The 21955-nt window shown below is 24.8% G+C and overlaps 1 protein-coding gene across 3 annotated transcripts in view; it reads right to left on the bottom strand.

Annotated features, from left to right (window-relative positions):
- LOC132917267 (neuropeptides capa receptor-like) overlaps positions 1–21955 on the bottom strand; it is a 111143-nt gene extending 89188 nt beyond the window's left edge. Inside the window, exons 1-2 of one of the 3 annotated variants that reach the window (XM_060977921.1) lie at positions 21627–21954; positions 2192–2296 (exon numbers count right to left, since the gene is read on the bottom strand). The gene's annotated coding sequence lies outside the window, so the exon portion shown is untranslated. Of the gene's footprint in view, positions 1–2191; positions 2297–21626 lie in introns of all 3 variants that reach the window. The other 2 variants (XM_060977920.1, XM_060977922.1) reach the window with 2 other exon arrangements.

Genomic DNA, 21955 nt, shown 5'->3' with positions numbered 1-21955 from the left:
ACCGCTAAACCTAAATGACTAGTTTAATTATGTAATAATTTGTATCACACATACACTAATTATATCGTCTACTGAAACGATAAAGTGTTATATGACTGAATTCCAATTTCTAGAGTAACCAATAAAAATATGAATGATGTGGTTAATTTACTCGGGCGTGGTTCTTTCGGACGTACCAAACATACATTAAAAATTTTACATATCATGAGAAAGATCAAAGTCTTTATTAAATTAAAAACACAGTTTTTACATTAAATATCACATTTTTATTAAATAATATTAGTATAAAATAAACGTCTCTTATTTAATCGTTTTATAAATATTATGTACAGACACGCCTAATATAAACACTGGAAACTGTGGTTTGTGTTATATGCAAATTTAAATAATATGTATATTTGTCTTATTTAATCGAACTCTGCAGACTTGTGAAATTGATTTCATTTTAATATTAATATTTCAATAAATAATAGATTAGAATAAATTAGTAATTATACGAATTTTCAAAAGCATTTTTGTCGACAAAATATTTGACCCACTCCATTGACGGTGTTTTTAGGTAGAAAACTTTATTTAATTAGGATCACCTAGAAAGTAAATAATAAGCAATTTTCTTAATAATACGAAAAATTATCAGGAATATTTACGCAACACTAGTTTTGAATAAAATCGATTTTGTTTTAATTTAGTAAGGAACAGCCATAGACTTCAAAATTTCAATTTATATTTATTTAAGCATTTTTTAAACATGATGAAATTTATTTTGTATATATTTATATATACTTAGAATTTTCTATATTTTTAATTTTTTTCAATTTATAATGATAAGATTTCTATTCTTAGTCCTAACGCTTAAAAATACATAGTATAAGATTCCTCATAAGTTTTTTTTTTACAATTAAAAAATATTTAAGATACATAGTTGATATTATCTTATTATAGTGTTTATAGTTTCAATTTTATTTTGTTTATTGCATAAGAAAACATTTATCGTAGTGACTTGAATCTTTTAATCATTACTTATAATTTTATAAATTAAATTATTTACACTATGCTATGGTAAGCGGATATATTAGCTCAAGTTATTTGCCATATTTTAGCCTAAAATTAGTTTTACGTATTGAAATTATAATTTGGAAAATATTAATGATAATAAAAAAATATGTTTTAAAATAGATACTAACTTATCTCCTTTACTTAGAATTGTCTGTTAATGAATTCATATTTAATACAGTTACAGTAATGAGTTATTTGATTATTTTAATATACATCATTCTATCAAAACTAATGCTAGAGCATACATGTCTACATGTCATATAGCAGACTAACATAAAAATAATATACGATATATAATATATTTTTTATTTATAAATAAAACAAAAATATCTATATATTTTTGTATGAAAGCAAAACAATAAACAGAAAAAATGGAACAACTTTTGTTTTAAAACGAAGCGACTAATTTTGAGTGACAGAATATCTAATACGTAAAAATTGAACATTTTAAAATTATAGTGTTAAAAAGTGAAATATATCAATGTTTTGACTCGTACATCATTGTGAGAAAAACTTATAAGTCACTTTTTCTGTAATGATTATCAAATAGAAAAATAATATGGATATATTGCTTTATAGATATAGATTGTAAAATATTTAAATTCTTCTAGTACTATTTAGTATGTTTCTATATGTATTACATTTAAAAACTGAGTATGTGTGTTAAAAAAATATATGTATATAAATTGATTGAATGGAAAAATTAATGTAGTTTGAAATTATTTTTATAGAATATATATAATGAGATCAGATATAGAGCTAAATATAAGAAACCATAAATACATCTAAGCGAGATTATTTTTGCTGTGATGGAATAAACAGAATATATTGAGCGAGGTGGTTTGAGCGCGTGAAAAAGAAAGTTAGAAGAAAAATAGTTTGGGTTGAAGATAAGTGTGGATGCTGTCAGGCAAATGTAAAGATCACGGTAAAAGTGGTTGAATTGGGCGAGGGTATACAGATTGTGATGCCATAATTTCACTTGTTTATGTTGACATACTAATTCATCATATACTAAGTTTTATTTCAAATGTTCATCCCTTAAAAATAAATTATATTATTCTAATTAGTCTTAAAATAACTAAGTGCTTTTACTATTGGTACTGTAAAACATTAATATAATTATGAAACTTACTCAATATCAATATGCGTAGAATTTAATCGTATAGATATTAAATTATTTGAATACCATTACAGCTCCCTATAATTGTCTTGAAATTATTTCAAGTCACTTTGACAACTAAAAAAGACAAAAAAACAATTATTAGATATTTATGTTTTAAATAATCTTGTACAATTATCTATTGAAAATATATACAATATATATATTACTTAAATAGTAATATATTTTAGCCGAATGGCCAAAAATTAAAATAGAAATTAATGAGCCAGAAAAAGAATACTTAAATACAATATTTAGATCAATTTTAAAATAAATTAACTTCTAAGTTCCAATATGCAAATACTACAATTTCTAACCTTGAGCGTGGATTTTGATAGAAAATTGAATTTAATGTATTCTATAGTATGGTTAAAATTAAAATTAAATCATATTTATTTTAACTTTAAGTTAATGTAAATTAGTCAATTTTGAAGGTAAAAAAAGTTTACGTACCAAAGTTACGAGAAAAAATAGGGATTTTTGAATTTGGCAATTATAATATGTGTTATCATTTAAAAAAGTATTAGTTTTATTGAGAATGTGCACATCGAAAGAAAACTTTTTTTTTAATTGATCCATAAGATGAATTTTATTATCCACGAACTTTAAAAAAAAAAACCATTTCAATACATATAGACTTCCGGCTGAAATGTTTTGCGACTTGATGTTACTATTTGGGTGAAACACATTGTATACGTATAAAATAGTTAGTGTAAATACTGTAAATATACCAAGTATTAGTTGGTCATCTACCTAATAGTTTCACTTCTAAGTTCAGATGTTTAAACTGTAGACGTTGGTTATATTTTTGCAGTAAACTATAAAATATTGGAACGATCCCAAAATATAAAATATATTACCTACTTTTAACAAGAAAAATATTCGTTCTCACAAAATGATAATACTACGATGTTGTGTTGTTATGTGATAACTGCATAAGGACAATGTAAATGTAGTGGAACAATATTGACTAGGTTTCATTTGATCAGTAATTGTTACAATTTTGATTTTAGACACGATAAAATATGTGCTCTCGTAATGTGATTAATTCGTTTTTCTAGCTACTTAATACGTTGTTATCAAACTATTAAAAACACAAAAACCCTCGGAAAAATATTTCTTTGTAATTAATTGAATTGTTTTGACCAAAGACAAAAATTCCAATTTCGTTCTGGGGGGATGTCGAACGTAATAATATATCCAGTGAGATTAATTAAACATAGTAGATATGATCATGACTTCATGAGTATTATGCTTTGGATATTGCAGGATAAGTGGGTCGTGTCGAGATATTATGTGCATGATGGGGGGAAGGTAATCGATTTACATAAACCATTGTCACGACACGTGTACGATGCCTTACCATCATATAAAAGCAGCTGCTGGTCTAAGGAGAATTGTCGATATATGAAAATGAAATATAATACTTTAAAATTTCGATATCAATGGATTCGTTCGTCTGACAAAAACTATTATATATTATCTGATCGGTCCTTCCATTTATAACGAAATAAATAAAAGCAGAAAAAAAAAACTTTGCACTGACGTTGATTGATGCAAAACGGATAATACTGCTCAATTCCCATGATTTCGTAGTACCCGTATTATATATGTTTATATATTTGGTAAATTACCTGACTGCCGTCGAACCTTCGCTCAAGATTTCTATTTTTTTTTTTTTTTTGTTAAGTACAAACACTACAAACTGTAGCCATGTTGTGGTTTATTGTATGTATTACATAAGAGCAACATCCGAGTATACAAATCATTTCATAAAAGCATCTATAGGTACTCCCATCCCTTGTTTCATCAAACGACTCAAATCTTTTTGGATTACTTTTGACTAATTATCATATTATGTTCATGTCACATTATTAAATTACAAATAAAATTCCTAGCGATGATAAAAAAATCAATCGATTGCGATTCTGTTAAAATCGTTGCTTAGACTTGTTTTATTACATCTAATTAATATTAATAAGAATGAGTATATATTTAGCAGTATTGACATTATTTACATGATATAAATATTTTATAGTTACACTAAACAAAAATTATAGTCCAAAATCAATAATTATAGTGGCGTGTTAATTGATCACTACAGTATAATATAATAAAAATCATGGATGAGAGAAAAAGAAAGATAATTATATAATAGTTAGTAATTGTATAGTTAACCTAAGGATTTATTTCATTTGTCATTTGTCAATAACCATCTCTTTATTAATAACTTAAAGGTATCAAATTGTTGACAATTTTTATAGTTATGGGAATCTTATCATATAATTTCAATCCAATTATAAAATAGCTGTCGTATTGATTATATATTTTAATATATAGGTACTTGTAGTAATCTTATTACAATATAGTAAATCGTTTAAAATTAAATTTATTATAATTATATACAAAATAAATTCAATGAACTGTTTTACTATAATTAGTATGCTGGATTCAGCGCAAAACTTTCTCCGTGTTAGGTTGCTAATTGTTATTAATATTGTAGTTGTACAAATTTTAAACTTCCTTTTGCATCTACAACGCTATAATACTCATATAGGTAAACAATCAGTGCTTGGTTATAATTTTGTAGTTTTGACACCTAGCATATTAATTTTGACACAAATAGTCGAGTCGATACAAAACCGTTTATTTTGGGAATAGTGTCCTTTAAATGTGGTATGGATATAAATTAATTTATCTTAGTAACCATTATTGATTATTATCTCTTTTAGAACCTGAATAAAATAGTGATTTTTTATTATGGTAACTATTGAATTTTTATTGTCTATTTAATGTAATAATTGTATTAATATTATTTACCCTTTGTTTGAGATAGGTACTACATTAACAGTAAAATTATGTATAAAATATACTTATTATAACATATTATTTAATATAATCTGATCTGGTTGAATTATAGAATTTAGAAATTTTAATCACTTGATAGTAAATGATTTATGACTAATGTGATGTGCTGTGTTAATATCTGCAGCTACAATATTATTATTATTATTATTATAACAATATTCAAGTTCGATGTTTTTCTGTCGTTGTAAGTTAAGTTTTCGAGATAAATATCGTTTTATTGAAAATATAACATAATTATTATTTTATTTGAATTCAAATGAGATAAAATAAGAATGATTGAAGAACTTATCTCACAGAATATGTATTATATATTGTAATTGTATAATGACAATAAAAATATTTACGTTCAAAGTTTAGTATTTCTTCTAATAATGAATATTACAGCATTATTTACTCAGCCTTTTCATATCTTTCAATATATGTATTAAATAAATTTAATAAAAATATTTGAGTTGAATATTTTTTACAAATATTTGAATGGCTAAACAATTGGCTAAATTAATCTTAAATACGATTTTTCATGTATACATCATGACTTAAAAAGTATAAGCATAATATAACTTTTGTTACGCTGTAAATATTTTTCTGACAGTTTCAATTCAGTCCAAAACTTTTCCAAAGAAAAATAAATAAGTATTTAGTAGGTGTTATTAAAAATTGAAATTAAACTATAAGTTTTTTAATTGAGTAGATACTTGTAGACTGTAGTGAATATATTACATATTTTATCTGAACAAAATCCCGAAAATACGAGTACGCATAATAGTTATTCTCATTTCAACAAATGCATATTACTGCAATCATGAATCCTGTTGTAAACATCTTCAGTACCAAAACTCTTACTGACCATTACTACGTGCATACATTATCCTTTTATATCAGACAATTTCCGAATAACCTCACCATATATTACGTTTCTCAAACAAAATAACTATTATGTTTCACTCGATTTGGCGTATATGAGCATAAGAATTGTTTAAATAAGACTCTCGTACTATTTTGATAGAACGCTGATTATTATTATGTTCATTTAAGTTTATCTTTCGTCATAGTTAACTAAATTATGATATTATCTATTCATTATATTAAAATAAAACTAGGTATAATGTTAGGTACATTGCGTATTATTTTCAAACTTTGAAATTTTCTTTCATACATTTGTAGAGCAAACAACCGCTTTGTTTTTATCTAAAAGTTTTGATATTCTGATTTCAATACATAATAATTTAACTAGTTTAAAAATAATGTATTATCAATTATATTTTTTAAAATTATTATTGATTTAATAATATATTAATTTTTTATTTAATTTTGTGTATAATATTGCTTTGGTTTTTAAAAAAAAAAATCTTTTTTGTCAGAAAAATATGAAACTATGGCTTTTTCTGTAAATATTAAGATAGTTACAAGTATATATATATATATCATATTCTTATTTGCATGTAAGCACAGACGATAGACATATAGTGTGTATTTTGTTTATATGTCTGCGATATACAGGTATCTACAAAAATGTATAGAAATCTTTATGAATGATAAAAGTATGAAAATCTATGTAGATATTTATAATTTGTGACCATAATATTATATACAACATTATTCATTATGGATTTCATTTCATGTTGACAACGACGATTTAAGGTATTTAAACATGTATAGGTATTAAATATCTATAAGCATGTTATGCTCACTTTCAATACATACAAATTTATTATAATTCATCGTATGTGATTTTAATAGAAATATGTAAGAAATGTGATCCTTTCTCTACTTATTTTTATAAATTTATATATAAATTGTATTGAAGAGTTTATTGATAGTTATGTACATTTTTGAAGACTTTTGAAGTGACATCTTCTTGTTTAAATCTATGTTCATGTTGATAAAATATGTATTTAAAAAGGTATATAATTATTAAATTTTTCAATAATGTTTCTTTTGTTTGTTCTAAAATTTTTCACAGATCTGGATGAAATCAAACAATGAATTAATTAAAATATGTACATACCGTTGTTAAAAAATATAAATTTAATTGTTTTAGACAATAAAGATAATAAAAAATCTATTAGAAAAATATAAATTGTAAAATTTTAACACACATTACGATTAAATTAATCCTTTTTAAAAATTGTTTTCTTAATTAAAAAGTGTAATTAATATACCTTTTAATTGTACATTTAATTGTGAAAGATTGTAAATAATAAAAAATTGTTAAAGAATTATTATTCTGTAATGTTATTTTAATAATATTTATAAAATCAAAAGATATTCAAATTATAATTATTGGGCATAATGTTTATAAATGTTGACTTAATATTTTTTTTTTTATTAAAAATATAAAATAAAATAAAATATATATTATTATAATACAACTCAAAAACTGCAGAATTTAAAAACAGCTACCCAGTTAAACAAGCCGTTCAAATATAAATATTAAATTAAATATACGAGTAAACGTTAGAGGTCCATTAAGTCCAATAAGTTGTACGTTAAGTAAATAGGTTAATTTAAAATTATATTATGTGTCTATACTTTTCCGTAATCATATGTATTAATTACACCCATAATCGTTATAATATTATAACCAATACTGTTTTAATTAATTCTTCAAAGAAACTAACGGTTATATAATTTATTTATTATACCAAATACTATCATTTTACATATTTACTTATGTAAGCAATTTCCTTATTTTAATTTTGTAAATTATCTTACAGGGCATACTTTGTAAATTGTAAACCATTAAGTTTAAAATGTTTCGATACGCTAATTAATAATTAACAGCAAATAAAGGGAGTATATTGATACTCAAGTGTTGTGTTGTTAATTCTGTTAAATGTTGTGTGACTGTGTAAACTGCAACAGTATAATTATAGCTAAAGTATAACTACCTACGCACTTGATGGTCTAAAATAAAACCATCAACTCGCATTTACGTTCAGAATGAAATAAGTCTATCAAATAATAACAATTAAAAAACAATTTTTAGAGTTATAAAAACGTGTATAAATGGATCTTAAACTATAACTATTTAATTATATTAAATATGTTTGGCGTTTATAAATATTAATTTAAAATTACATTTTAGCGATTTACTTGTATGAAACAAGCCATAAAAGTATATCACTTGAATTTTATCAAAACAAATACATCGTTATTAATATACTTGACAATGTATGTAGAACTTATGCTACATTGAATAATTTAATATTATTACACGAGCGTATTATTACACGAGCGTATTATTATCACGACAATAGCCAGCTTGCTTCTAGTCACGAACAAGTATGTGTAACACATTAATATTATTATTCATTGTTCTTAATAATTGTGAATCTCTTTTCTCGCAGGCACACAAACGGAATTTCAATGGTATTTATGATATGTATAATTTTATATCTTTCGTTCTTCTCTATTATTTCTGTAACATAACGTCGTCGAGGGACCAGCAGCTGGAACTGCCACAATATAGGTAGTGTCACGTATTCACACTAGGCCTATATTATGTTTTGATGTTTTCTACGGTAAGATTTGATAATAATATAATCAATTCGATAGTCAGGTAAAAACACTGCGTGATGTTATTGTCGTTATAAAATTACATATATAAACACATATATTTACTTATTTAAGTAGGTACCAAGGTACCATGATATTATGTATTGCGTAAAAACAATTTTGTTGTACGAATATAATATATACGTACCACGTACGCATGATAGGTGTATTATACATTTTAAGTAATAATTCTGATGTATTTTTTTTTTATGAAACTAAATTCCAAAAACATAAAAAATATAAAAAGTTTTTAATGGGGAAAACATAGTAAAATATCCTGTATAACACGGGTAATACTCACATCTACTCAGAAAAAAATTTAAAAAAATCTAATATTAATATATATAGTCAAAGTAAATTTCATACATTATGACATAATAATTTTATAAAAAATCGTTTAAAATTAAACGGATATCAAACAATAAGTACAACTTACTGTCCTGTGATTGAAAACTATATACGACAAGACATCATATTAAGTTATTTTTTTTAAATGTTTTATGGTTATAAAAATATGTATTTATATTATATTTTAATATTATCATATTTGTATTGTAATATTTGAACGTCTTATTAATATTAATTAAAATTTTCTAGTTACATACCTACATATTAAAATAAATTGTATATTTATTAAAACGAAAAATCATATATTTTAAACATAAAATTATTAGTTTTTAAAAATTGTTTAAGCATACAAATTTGGTTTAGTAGATATGCATTATTTTAAAGATGCAAAAATAATCTTAAATAATGCTATACAATACTACGATATAATATTAATTGGACATATAATTAATAAATACGCTTCGAATAGATATAAAATAAATTTTGAAACTAACTCGGAGTTATTATTATTTTAAACACCAAAAAAAATAACTAAAATGTAATAGATAACATGTTTAAATGAAAATAGTTAATATTTGAGTAAATGTATATGAAGTAAATCCCTTAGAAATAATGCAATATTTTAACAAGTAATTGTATTTGTTGTTTATTCAAGTACCGTTATCCCGTGTATATAATATATACCAAATGTCTGTACTTGAGTAGTGTGAAAGTTACTTTTGCAATCTCTAAAATGGTTAAAACGAAAATTCACTGAATAAACGGCGCGAAAAGGAAAAGAAAATAAATATATTATGTGTATATTATATGTATATAAAAGTTGAATACGTAGAGAGAAATGTCATAAAATAAAAGTCATTGTAAAACGTGAATTATTAACGTCTTCAATTGTTTCAATTTTTTTTTTTTTGAATTCGGGTAGATTTTTGTTTTGAAGACTAAAAATAAAACCAAAAACGTAGGTATAAAAAGAAAAATGAGTTGTGAGAATGTCTAAGCAGGTTTTAGCATATTAGATACCTACAACTTTTATAACCATAATTTATATACATATACTAAGGGTAGCGATGAATCTATCGATACTAAAATGATCTATTTTTTTTTATGTTCATGACACTTTTTTATTAGACAGGTTTTTAACATAGTGATTTCTGATAGAATATTGATGTAGTTGGCGCTTTGGTGGATTAACAGTAAAAATGTCTAGCATTTATCAAAAAAATTAGTAAAAATAAGAAAAAACGACAATTTTTACTCAAAACTAGTTTATGCAAAGTCGATTTTGTTTTATGGTGTAACTTAAAAATAAATTATTATGGATACTTGAAATATATCTTAATATAGATTTCATACTGTGACCTACATTTATACTATAATTTATAATATTTATTTATTAATATTTATTCATAGATTCTTAAGAGTTAATAAATATGCTTATCATATATTGTTATATTTTTTATACACAATGATAATTTAAAATGTAATGTTTTTGGCAAAAATTAATTCAATCTACCATATTATTAATTATAAAATATATCATTAAATATGAATAGCAATATATATAGACCGACAGACTGTTTTCTAAATACAATTTTCTATAGCGAAATTAAGATCTCTATGGTAATGTGGTCTACAAGTAAAATTGTATTAAATGGAAGCAAACTGCCATAAAAAATTATAATAATTAAATAACATTTATTAATGCGTTTTATTTTATAGATAATTTCAATTCTGGAAAAAAAAATATTGATTATTTTTTTTATTGATCTATGTTATAAAGTAGCAATTAGCCAAACCCTATTTTTCTTTCTTTTTTATATAATTGTAAAATATTTGAATCTATAAATATACAATTTAAATATTTTTTACTGAATAAACCATTATTATAACAAAAATATTAAGAAGTACCTTTATTAATTAATGTAAAATTATACAATTGGATCTATTTTTTTTTTAGAATTCAAGTTTTATATAAATATAAATTAAAACATTCCATTATCAAAACAGACATTTCAATAAAATTTAAGGAATACAAATTAAAAACAATTGGTAGATTCTTAATTTATAATTCATTGTTTGTACAAATTTGTAAAATTTAAATAATAAATATTTTAATAATATAAACATAAAAAGTTTTTTTAAACTGGAGTTGAACGAAAATAAAGCAAACCGAATGAAAATATTGGGTACTTTAAATCACTAAAAATATTTTAAGATATCAAAACCTTCATATAAACATTAAAATACACTTTTCAAATTTAACAAGCTTACCATTCATAAAATACAAATGCATTCATATTTAAATAATCGTGTGGTTTTTATATTTTTAATATATTTGTGATTTATGTATAAAATAAAGTTTTATTTAACTTTCCAATCGAGTTTAATTTCTATCATAACATTTAAAATTGTCATTTGTATATTATGGATATAATACCGATATACTATGATGAACAACTATTTATAAAAACCGACTTTATAATTATTATAAATTGCCCGTTTTGTTTTTCAAAACGAATAATAATGTTATTGTTTTAATTGACTTAAACATACATTTTCACTGAAAAGTTTCAACGTTTGTTTTGATAATTTCAGAAAGTTTCAAGCACAAAATTTGATTTATTCAATATTAAATGAGTCTCGGTCGATTTAGTTTTTCTTTTTCAAACACAATAATAATTCATTGCTTTCAACTACTTATATAGAATGTCCACATTAAAACTCACTTGAACCACTACACCCATAAATATTTAAACATTAATCCTGTTCAAATGCAGTGTTGTAGTTACCTTTAAGTACAATTTTTGTTTTTCATTAACGCTAAAATAATGAGACTTATAGCTATATTCGTATACTTAATTACGCTTTGAGGCTTTTTTTTAAATATAGTATATAATTACACAGTTTTGGAAATAATTAGCTTTCTTAATTCTGTATTTCTTGGTTAAATATCGTGATAAATTTAAGTTCATTTAACCTTACAGAACTATAGAATAATATTGTTTGATATTGTATTATTCTTTCATTCTTTCTTATGATATATTTCACAAAACTTCACATCAACAGCTGTCACAAAAAATTGATGTAAAGTTACCCTAACCTAATAACATTCAGTTTATTTTGATCGCTGTCAATTGATCATTTAAAACAGAGTTATTGCAACACTGTCAACTACGTACATTGTGATAAAAATGATTATAATTTTTTAGAATTATATATTTTTATTGCATGTAGGTACAACACTTGAATACATTTGTATTAAATAATTAAAAGTTTAATACAATTTTCGTCTTATTTTAAAATTAAAAATCTTACCTAAGAGAAAGAGTTCAATACTCATAAAATAAAATATTTATCATTTTGCATGTTATTGATTTCTTATTTTTCGTAATATATAATTTTGTTTACTTTGTATGATAATGATTTTTAAATGTTATGTTTTTTGTAAATGTATAACATTAATATAAATTCTAAATTAATATAGCAAAAAATAATGATTTTGATAGTTACAAGAACATGCTCGGTGTGACAGATGGAAACTGTAATATTGATATTACACAAATGTTCAATAAATTACACTGTCAAAAAATGAATATTACATAATAATGTATTCTATTAAACAAATTATTGTGATATTTATTTAGTATAGATATTACATTTATTTTATAAAATTCTATATATGACACTATTAATACGTACTTTTTAAAAGCTTATTGTTCTCGTCTTTAATTTTTGGGATTTAGACGTTTGAATATGACCTCTATTTGTATAATATTATTTATGTTGAATTTTATTTTAGTATTCATGTTTTGAACTTTAACATTCAAAACTTATAACATGTGCGTTTTTTTATGTATGTATAGTAGTTTCATATTTCGCCACAGTCCCATGAGAAAATCCTAAATATGACACTGACTTGTTGTCTTCCAAACTTTCTGTACATCTATTATTATAGCCATCAAATTATTTCCAAATTGAAATGTTTGAATATGTTTTTTGAAAGTGACACTTGTCCCCCTTTTTTTTTTTTTTTACGTAAAACAACTTTATCGTATTAAGAGAATCTGAAGAATTGTTTCTAAACTCAAACATGCCACAGGTCCGGTCCATGATGGATTGAACGTTAAATGTCGTCCTTGACCCAGTCATCTTTAAACAGTTTTATTTCCAAAAATAAAATAAAAATAAACCAAACTTAATCTGACATTTTCTTAAAATATATGGTTCGATCAATCAAAAAAGAAAAATGTTGACGTTTATCAGGCTCCAGTTTACAAGTTGCTAAAAAGTATCATAAGGGAATGTTTTATATAATAAAAAAGGTTATATTATTGTAATATTGTTGTCTATATATATTTGTATAGGCAAATTATATGTCTCCTCGATATTTTATTCTGTAAGCTATCTTACACGTTTCAAATGAAATCACACACCCAATGATTTGATTGACGTACTTAAACATATTGAAGTTGTTGAGTTATAAATGAATCGAAATACATAGCATCAAACGAATAAGGTTTTCAATTTTAAATAAACCTTACTTATTCATTAAATAGATGAAATAGATGGAGGGATTTTAGATTAAACTCTAATTATTTTTATGATGGATTATTGGATACTAAACATTTAAAAAGAAGAACATTTCAACATTTAACTAAAGAAGACTTTAAATCTCTTATTTTTTATTATAGGTTAAAAACACACAACATTTTGCAATGAACTGTAAGTTTTAAATTATTGTTCATTCTATGTGGCGTCTTTTAAAAAAAATCCAAATCACTAGTTATGACTCAATCATCCGGCTTTTAAGATTTTTTGAAATTATTCATTTAGAAGTAATAAAATTGTCGTTTGAACTATAATCATATTAGCCATTAAAAACCATCGGCTCTAAGACATTATTACTTATTAGTTATTATAATTTATATTTGCGCTACTCTTAAAACGATTTAATTTTTTTTAAATAAGCGATAGATATTTTGCAAAAATGAAAGATGATAAATTGCTCAATGAAGTATGTAAATAAATAAAAATATATCGAAAGGTAAAACTTTATTTTACAAATAGATACATAGGTATTTTACGTATTTCATTGTACTTTGTAACATTATAATGTTAAAAACATCTGTATTCTGAGGAAAAAATTTAAAGTAAAAATATTGCAATATGATATATGCGTCTTATATTTTATATGACGTAAATATAAGACATATATTTAATAATCTATGTTATATGTTTTTGCCATTTATATTGAAACAAGCTATCTATATATTTTAAGTTTTCCCATTTATTAACGAAGGCTATAATGTACGTGTAGTACCTAAGTATAAAGTTCAAATACGGTGGATAGGTATTATAATATTATGTAGGTACCTATAGAGTTTAAGAAAGGTTCCTCTGCATTATAGAAGTATTTTCATTAAAGTTATAAACAATTATAAATAATTATTTGCGTTTTATACTTATTTAAACGACTACATAACATGATATAATTAAATAACAACAATACATCAATAATTGGGGAATAGTAAGTTCATACAAGAATTTATTGTATATATATTATATTAGACATGTAAGTTTTTAAACGAGATAATTCCAATTAATACATATTTCTTAATTTAAACAACAAAAAATAATTTCATCCAAATTTAGGAATAACAAAATATGGGTAATGAAATAAACACGAAATAATAAAAACGGTTATCTCTTTCTCTATATTATAAGCAGTTATAATATATTATACTTGTTAATTTTTATTGAAATCACTGATCGAAAATCTCGAAATGACACTTTTTGTGCGTTTTGCGCTGAATGTTTTTCGAATATTTACTCACTTCAAAGTATTGGGTGAGAGCTCCCAAGTGTACCAAAAATATAAACGCCATCACCGCAGGACTTTGAATTAGCGAATTCTCGTGGTATACTCCAAATATATAATTATACAAATGCGTACCCGTATATTATATTTTATAAACGCGTGGGAAAAACTTTATTTTCAAACCCTCCGATACACGCTTCAATTTAGGGTATTCTTGATGTATATATGATTCAACGAAACAAAATGTTTTCCCGAAACATGATTCGAGTTTAATGTGGATATAAAAAAAAAAAAAATCAAAAAAATATCGATGACAAACCTTATTTGGTTTCCGTTTAGTATGCGTAAATTCATCTCGTATATTTTTTTAACCAGTCATTTCAAACCCAGTAGTGTCTAAACAACCGTACGCCTATTACACGCATATTGACCAAACCATTTTTTAAAAATTAAAAAAAAACAAATGACATGTTTTGATTTTGAGTGGTGTGGTATGAAAAAAAAGCCATCAGTTGCTTAAAAAGTTATTAATTTATAACCACGATCGTATATAATAATATATAAATATATATGGTGCACTATCTGCGTACCTAAACGCGGTATTTTCGTATATCTTTATGGTTAATGAAGCTCGTTAAAAATGATTACTTCCTTTAGATATTATTGTACCAATGAATATTCAGATTCGCGAAGTTTGCGGGATCTTTGTAAATGTATTTAGATACTCACCGGTTTATAAATAAATAATTACACGGATCCAAAACTAAAACGAGAAAATTAAATCACTAGTATTCCAAGACATTTCTTCATCAATATTAAAACAAAATCTGTTTGCAGGATCAAAGGAATATGCAAGGATAAGCGTTGGAGTCATCTAATAGACTATAAACAGTAGTAAAACGCTTTGGATGTATTCGTTGTTTAAATATGACAGGAATGAAAAACATAATTTATCGAAGTTTATTTACATATACGTAATAAATTATAAATATACATTGATAATTGAGGTAATTATAGGTATAAACTTGGCTATAATTTGTGGGTATGTGGAATTATTTAAAATAGAAATAAAATACCAACATATTTTTCATAACTAATTTGGTATCAGATAATACTGTATAATATTAAAATCATTATAATTTTTTACAAAATAAAACAACGTGATGTGTATGGTTGATTATACCTATGCCTTAGCTATATAATATGTCTATATTATATAGACTCTATAACGTTCTTACGGGAGAGAGGTATGGGGGATAGATCGTTCCCATCCGATGACATTTTTTTATAATTTCAAATGATTAGTACTTTTTAATTTTGAGAAATTTTCATGTAATTATTGTAAGTAACAAAATATAATGATTTTATGTATTTTGTGATAATTAATAAATAATTTTTGATAAACCACATGTAAAATTTAATAAATCGAATCTTGATTAATAAGCTGGCATTCTACCTGATATTGCCAAAATAATAATATGAAAAGCAAAACTGAAATACTCTATGTTTATGTGGTCATAAAATATATGTTTACTATTACTATAAAAAAAACATAATGACGTCTGTTTTTTAGAATAGTTTATCAATGTCAGTCATCCATGCATAAGTGGTTATTGATCCCGAAGTAAATCTCGATGTAATTTCTCAAAAATCAAGACAAATTTTTAAATATATTATTCTTATGAATTTAAAAAATAAAATATTTTAAATGTGTGAGGAAGGTATAGTAAAAATAATATTTATTGGTATTTAATGTATACTGTATCTAATATCTATACTGTAATTTTTGAAGCGGTGGGAGGGGGTTCCAACCATGTGGCAAACTTTGCAATTAAATTTTCTATTTCCTTCCATTAAAATAACACCGAGAACGCCAGTCAAAATGTCGAAAGCTTCTAGAGGAAATATCAGTTGTACACATTTTTGTAAATTCAACCGTTTCACACGCGTCACATTGGTTAAAATAAAATAAAATAATTAAGTCCATACGACCCCATAATAAAATTATAAAACAGTGCGTTTGTGTTACCAACCATTTTAATATTATTATTCAAAATCTGAAATAATCACGCAAATGAGTATAATAAAACGTGTAGTGTATAGGAATATAGAGTATATAGCATTATAATTCGTGTATAATTAACAATAATAGTTATGCAAATAAAAGACAGAAATTACACGCGTGACTCATCTGAGTATTACACAACGTATAAAAATGCGATACGATACCATAACTTGGCTATAAGATCTGACGTTTCGTTAAAAGATCCAGTGCTCAGAATAATTAATATACTTAACAGCACACGCGTGTAGAGGTACAGATGCGCGTCTTAATTTAACACGGGCGAAGTGTGCCGAAACATTTTGTTGCCGAAAAGTACCTATACATATTATATAATATACGTGTGCGTCACTAAAATAATAATAATGTACGTTTTATCGTTTTGCACACCAAAATTGTAAGTTTAACAGTTAAAAACTCGTTCGGATTAAATAAAACTATTTTCTCGGATGTACCAACGCGCGGCCGTAATTTATAGACGCGTTGTATAATTGCTCTAATTATAGGTACAATTGTATTTAACAAATACTATACCTTACAATATTTAAAATTCGATTTATGTTGAATCAATAAATATTTAATATATTTAATTGTATACGGATTTCTTAAAATTGAAGAAGATTGTTTTTTTTGTCAGTTTATCACTAAAACATATCTAACTGCCACCGCGGTTGCTATAAACTACAGCAAATCGTATTGTGGTTATCTGCAATTTTTTATAATAGATGCCATAATATAATGAATTTTAATTACAAGATTTATTAACATAATAATAGCTACCATCTTAACTCGACGGATCATACAGTGTCGGTTATTTTATCTTTGGCAACACATACCTTATTGTTTCCTATTCGGTATCATAATTTTTTTTTTTTTTGTGGATGTGTAGTGCGGGGTGTGCTGTATATAATATGCTATATACTTGAGTGGGGTGAGTGCTGTGAGAACTCCTGCACCCCCTCTCAGGACATGCTTCAGTAGTAATGCCAGTGTATCAATGTGACTAAAACAACTTTTAAGGTGTCCATGCATTACAGGTCTGGTTGGCATGTATTTATTCGGTCAGTCCCCGCCTTCTTAATTAAGAAAATTTCGATTGCACGCTACGTTGATCTCATATTCTGAACAAAACGGTGACTACCTCTATAGGTATGCAGTAGTTATTCTCGTATATTGTAACAGTTTTTTGAGTCTGATATTCGTATTGCCAGCAAGAACAACAATAAGTGACGATCTAATAATTATTACTACACGCAACAATGTAAATGTATTTACCGTTAAGGAATAAATTTGCAATCACGTGTAGAGGTAACAGGTTATTGGATTGGAAAAAATAAAGCGAGATTTTTTTCCTGGTCTACGTTATTTTGGCAAACATTATATTATCTCAGGCAGGTGCCAAATCAGCTTTTGCGGCAAACCGTGCAAAAATTATATGGAGTGCCTATTTATAACACTTGTACAATTTATACTCAGTATCTCGATTTCATTGTCACTGACAGCCAATAAATTTTAGTGAATGTACCTATTGGGATTTGGGATTTTTTTCCTTGCCTCCTGAAACCGATTTATGAAGAACGCCGCTGTCAGTTACATTGTCTTGCTGACGGTCGGTCGCGTACAATTCTATAAAATCAGATAAGCATTTTGGCACGATCAACTGCTATTTAGAAATTTACAACCACGAAAAAGGTACCCGAATGTGCGGGATTCCAAGGATTTACTTTCTCGAGGATAAAAAAAATTCCCACTGCCTCAATGGACGCATCTAAATCGATTCCAATAGAATTAGATTAAATTATAATAGATACTATTCATACTAAAAATAAAATAAAACTACAGACATATATTATCATTTAAAACATACACTGAACCATTAGTAAAATTTTAAAAAATAATGATATTTACGATATTATTTTTCGTTCGATTTACCATGTATTCACAGAGGCACACAGACATAATTTTATAAAATATTTCGAAGGATAGATACGTACTTATTTACCTATATGCGAAAATAATAAAAAAACATATGTAAATATATGTACTGGTATAAATATTAAAAAATAAAACATGAATGACAGCTATTTGCATTTACAATTTAAATTCGTTTACCCATTTGTAAAATCAAAGCAAAACATTTTTGGTAAGCTATTCACATTTTCAAAAACTTGGGTACATGCACATTTTGCGTAATGAGGTCAATGATATTAAAAAAAAAGATGTCAGTAAATGTAAATATCTCATCGTACTCACATTGAAGTCGTGTTGATAAAAGAGAGTATTATCGTTTCAAATGTTTTAGTTTGTCTACGATAAAAAAAAAACAGTCACAGATAAGCTATAGTAGGTCACCTATAGTTTTGTACACATTTTGTATTTCAGAAAAATCTAATCCAATCAATTTTATTTTTTCTTTGACAATAAATATACGTAGTTAATTATACAAATTAATAATAACGTTATACTATTACTTTTATTATTATATTATCTAGAAATGTATTAAGATGAAATTATTTTAACTGTGTTGTTTCTTCGGAATATATTCAATTTCGTTTAATTTTATTATATACGTATAAATAGTCATTTAAAATGGAATAAAGTATAGTTGGTTTCCAAAAATGTATGATTGCATTCTAAAATTATATTAAATCTTGCGATTTCTGTATCATATTATACATAATATTTGTAAAATATTTCCACAACGCTATTTTTACTGTAAAGAATGTGTGTTTTAATTAATAGCTACGCATTTTTGGAAGTTTTTAATTTAGAGTTGTATCAGTATTTACGATTTGTTGGATTATTTCAACAAAAGTATGCTAATTTTTAGTACACAACTTCAATTTTTACATAACCTACAAAATACACGATTGTTGTTAAACTAATTAAAATTTTTTGATACCCCAATTTCAAGGTACCTAATATACATTCATAGTAAGTTTATAGTAATTTTAGTATAATTAAAATGAGTAAAATTCTTTGGAAATATCAAATCACCAAATAACATAAAATAGCTTGTGACTATCAAAAACTTAAGATACGAATATTTAGTATATAGAAATGTAGAATACATACATATATACATACAGGCTCGTTTACAAAATTGTTTATATGAATATAATGAAATGAAGACATCATACAATGAATTCGAGCTTAAATCTATATAAAAAAAATTATATTCACTCATTTCACGTTTATACATATGCATTTGTCACTGTACAAACTGCGAACCTCATCCTAAGATAGCATCTATATATACTAAATTAATGCAATCGTGTTATTATACACGTGCGACTTGATTAACAATAATTGATGGAATGCCTAAAGCAACATAAATTAATAACCATGTTCTTATAATATTATACTTTAGTACTCTAACAATGTTGAGCACAAAACTTGAGACTTATACACATAATATACCATAACAATGTAGATGAAACTTTGATATTTCAAAGTTTTAGACGAATGTGATAACCCGCCAGAAGCAGTATAAATACTATAGGTATTTGTATTTATTAAAGCAAAATAAGTCATCGTATTGGTGTGTTCTATAGAAGCAGAAAACTTTTTCACCTAACTTATGGTGTTTGAGTTAATTGCTTATATTAACTATATACCTATATATATTTTTTATCACATATTATACCATAAATTTGACTTTTTTCGAAATAATTTTATTATGTACCACGTACAAAAAACTATTTATGAAACTCGTTATCTTTATATTAAATAATTGAATAACATAAATCCTTTCAAATTTGTGAATATTATGTAAGTATTGTCAAACTCACAACAACAATACAATACTGATTCAATTTATGACAATTAATAAACACTTTCTTTATTATTACATACAAAATTATATTTTAAATTGGCGTAGGTATTATGTTTATTAGTTTATACTTAAAAAAAAGTTTTTTATTATTAATTTTAAATAAATTAAATGTAATGTCATCAAATAAAAAAATATTTGGTTATTAAATATAGTTTAAGCGATGAATAAATAAGAAAAAATATCTCATGTTTTTAATTATTTAATTTACACAAATATATGAAGATTGAATTAATAATAAAATTAATTGAGTATTTTAAGCAAAAGTTGCATAAAATAAGCTTAAAAATACTCATTAAACGATCTTTTTAAACGTGGAAATAATATGATAGTCGTTTTTGATAAGCCATAATAATTAGAATATAATGTATTTTTAAGATATTGTGAAATCTTTCGTAAATAATAGTAAATAATTTATTAAAGTATTTTTTTTTATACCTAAATTCCTAAATTTTTATTGTAATGGAAAAAATTATTTTTTTTGGTTATATGCTTACTTTAGAAAAATATAGATTTTTTCATAAATGAAGTTTTCTTTTAAATATACAGTTATTCAATTTGTTTAAAATTAAAATAAATCTACTAAACAAATGTAGAGTGAAAATTATAATTATTTTTTTTATTGCGTTCAAATAAAAATAGAATAATATACATTTTACTAATATACGATTTTTATACTAAATAGTAGATTTTAAATAGATTTTATACGCCAGAAAAGTATAACATACAAATCAAAACAAGTAAGTATATATTATGTATAAATATATAAAAAATGATAATAATAATTAAAAAAAAAACAGTAGTCTATTATTGTCTTATTGATTATTGTTCTGACATATCAAAGAAGAATGTATAAAATGTCACACCATAGTTTACATATTTTGTATTATTATATTGCTAGAAATAGTTGAACGTTACTGACCGTGTTTTCTTTTCAACCGCTAAACAATAGCATATTCCGTCCAAAAATTCTTACGCGTCACGCAAAATATAGAAACGAACGGAAAAATCAAATCGATAAACCATCTATAAATACGGACGAGTCGTGTTCGTGAGACAAATATTAAAAATATTACATGGTGGCATATTGGCACGGAGAGGACACGCGGACGATCGGTAGACGAGTTTACGGGAGTAATCGCGGCACAGACTAAACGCGTGCCGCCGGCGAAAAAACGAATCCGTCGACAGTCGGGCGCCAAAAAAGTTACGGCTCTCCTCCAAATAGCTCTTCCCGCGGAGCACATGCGC

Source organism: Rhopalosiphum padi, chromosome 1, assembly GCF_020882245.1.
Source record: "Rhopalosiphum padi isolate XX-2018 chromosome 1, ASM2088224v1, whole genome shotgun sequence".
NCBI classification, from domain to species: Eukaryota; Metazoa; Arthropoda; class Insecta; order Hemiptera; family Aphididae; genus Rhopalosiphum; species Rhopalosiphum padi.
This window is presented reverse-complemented; position numbering and strand designations above follow the sequence as displayed.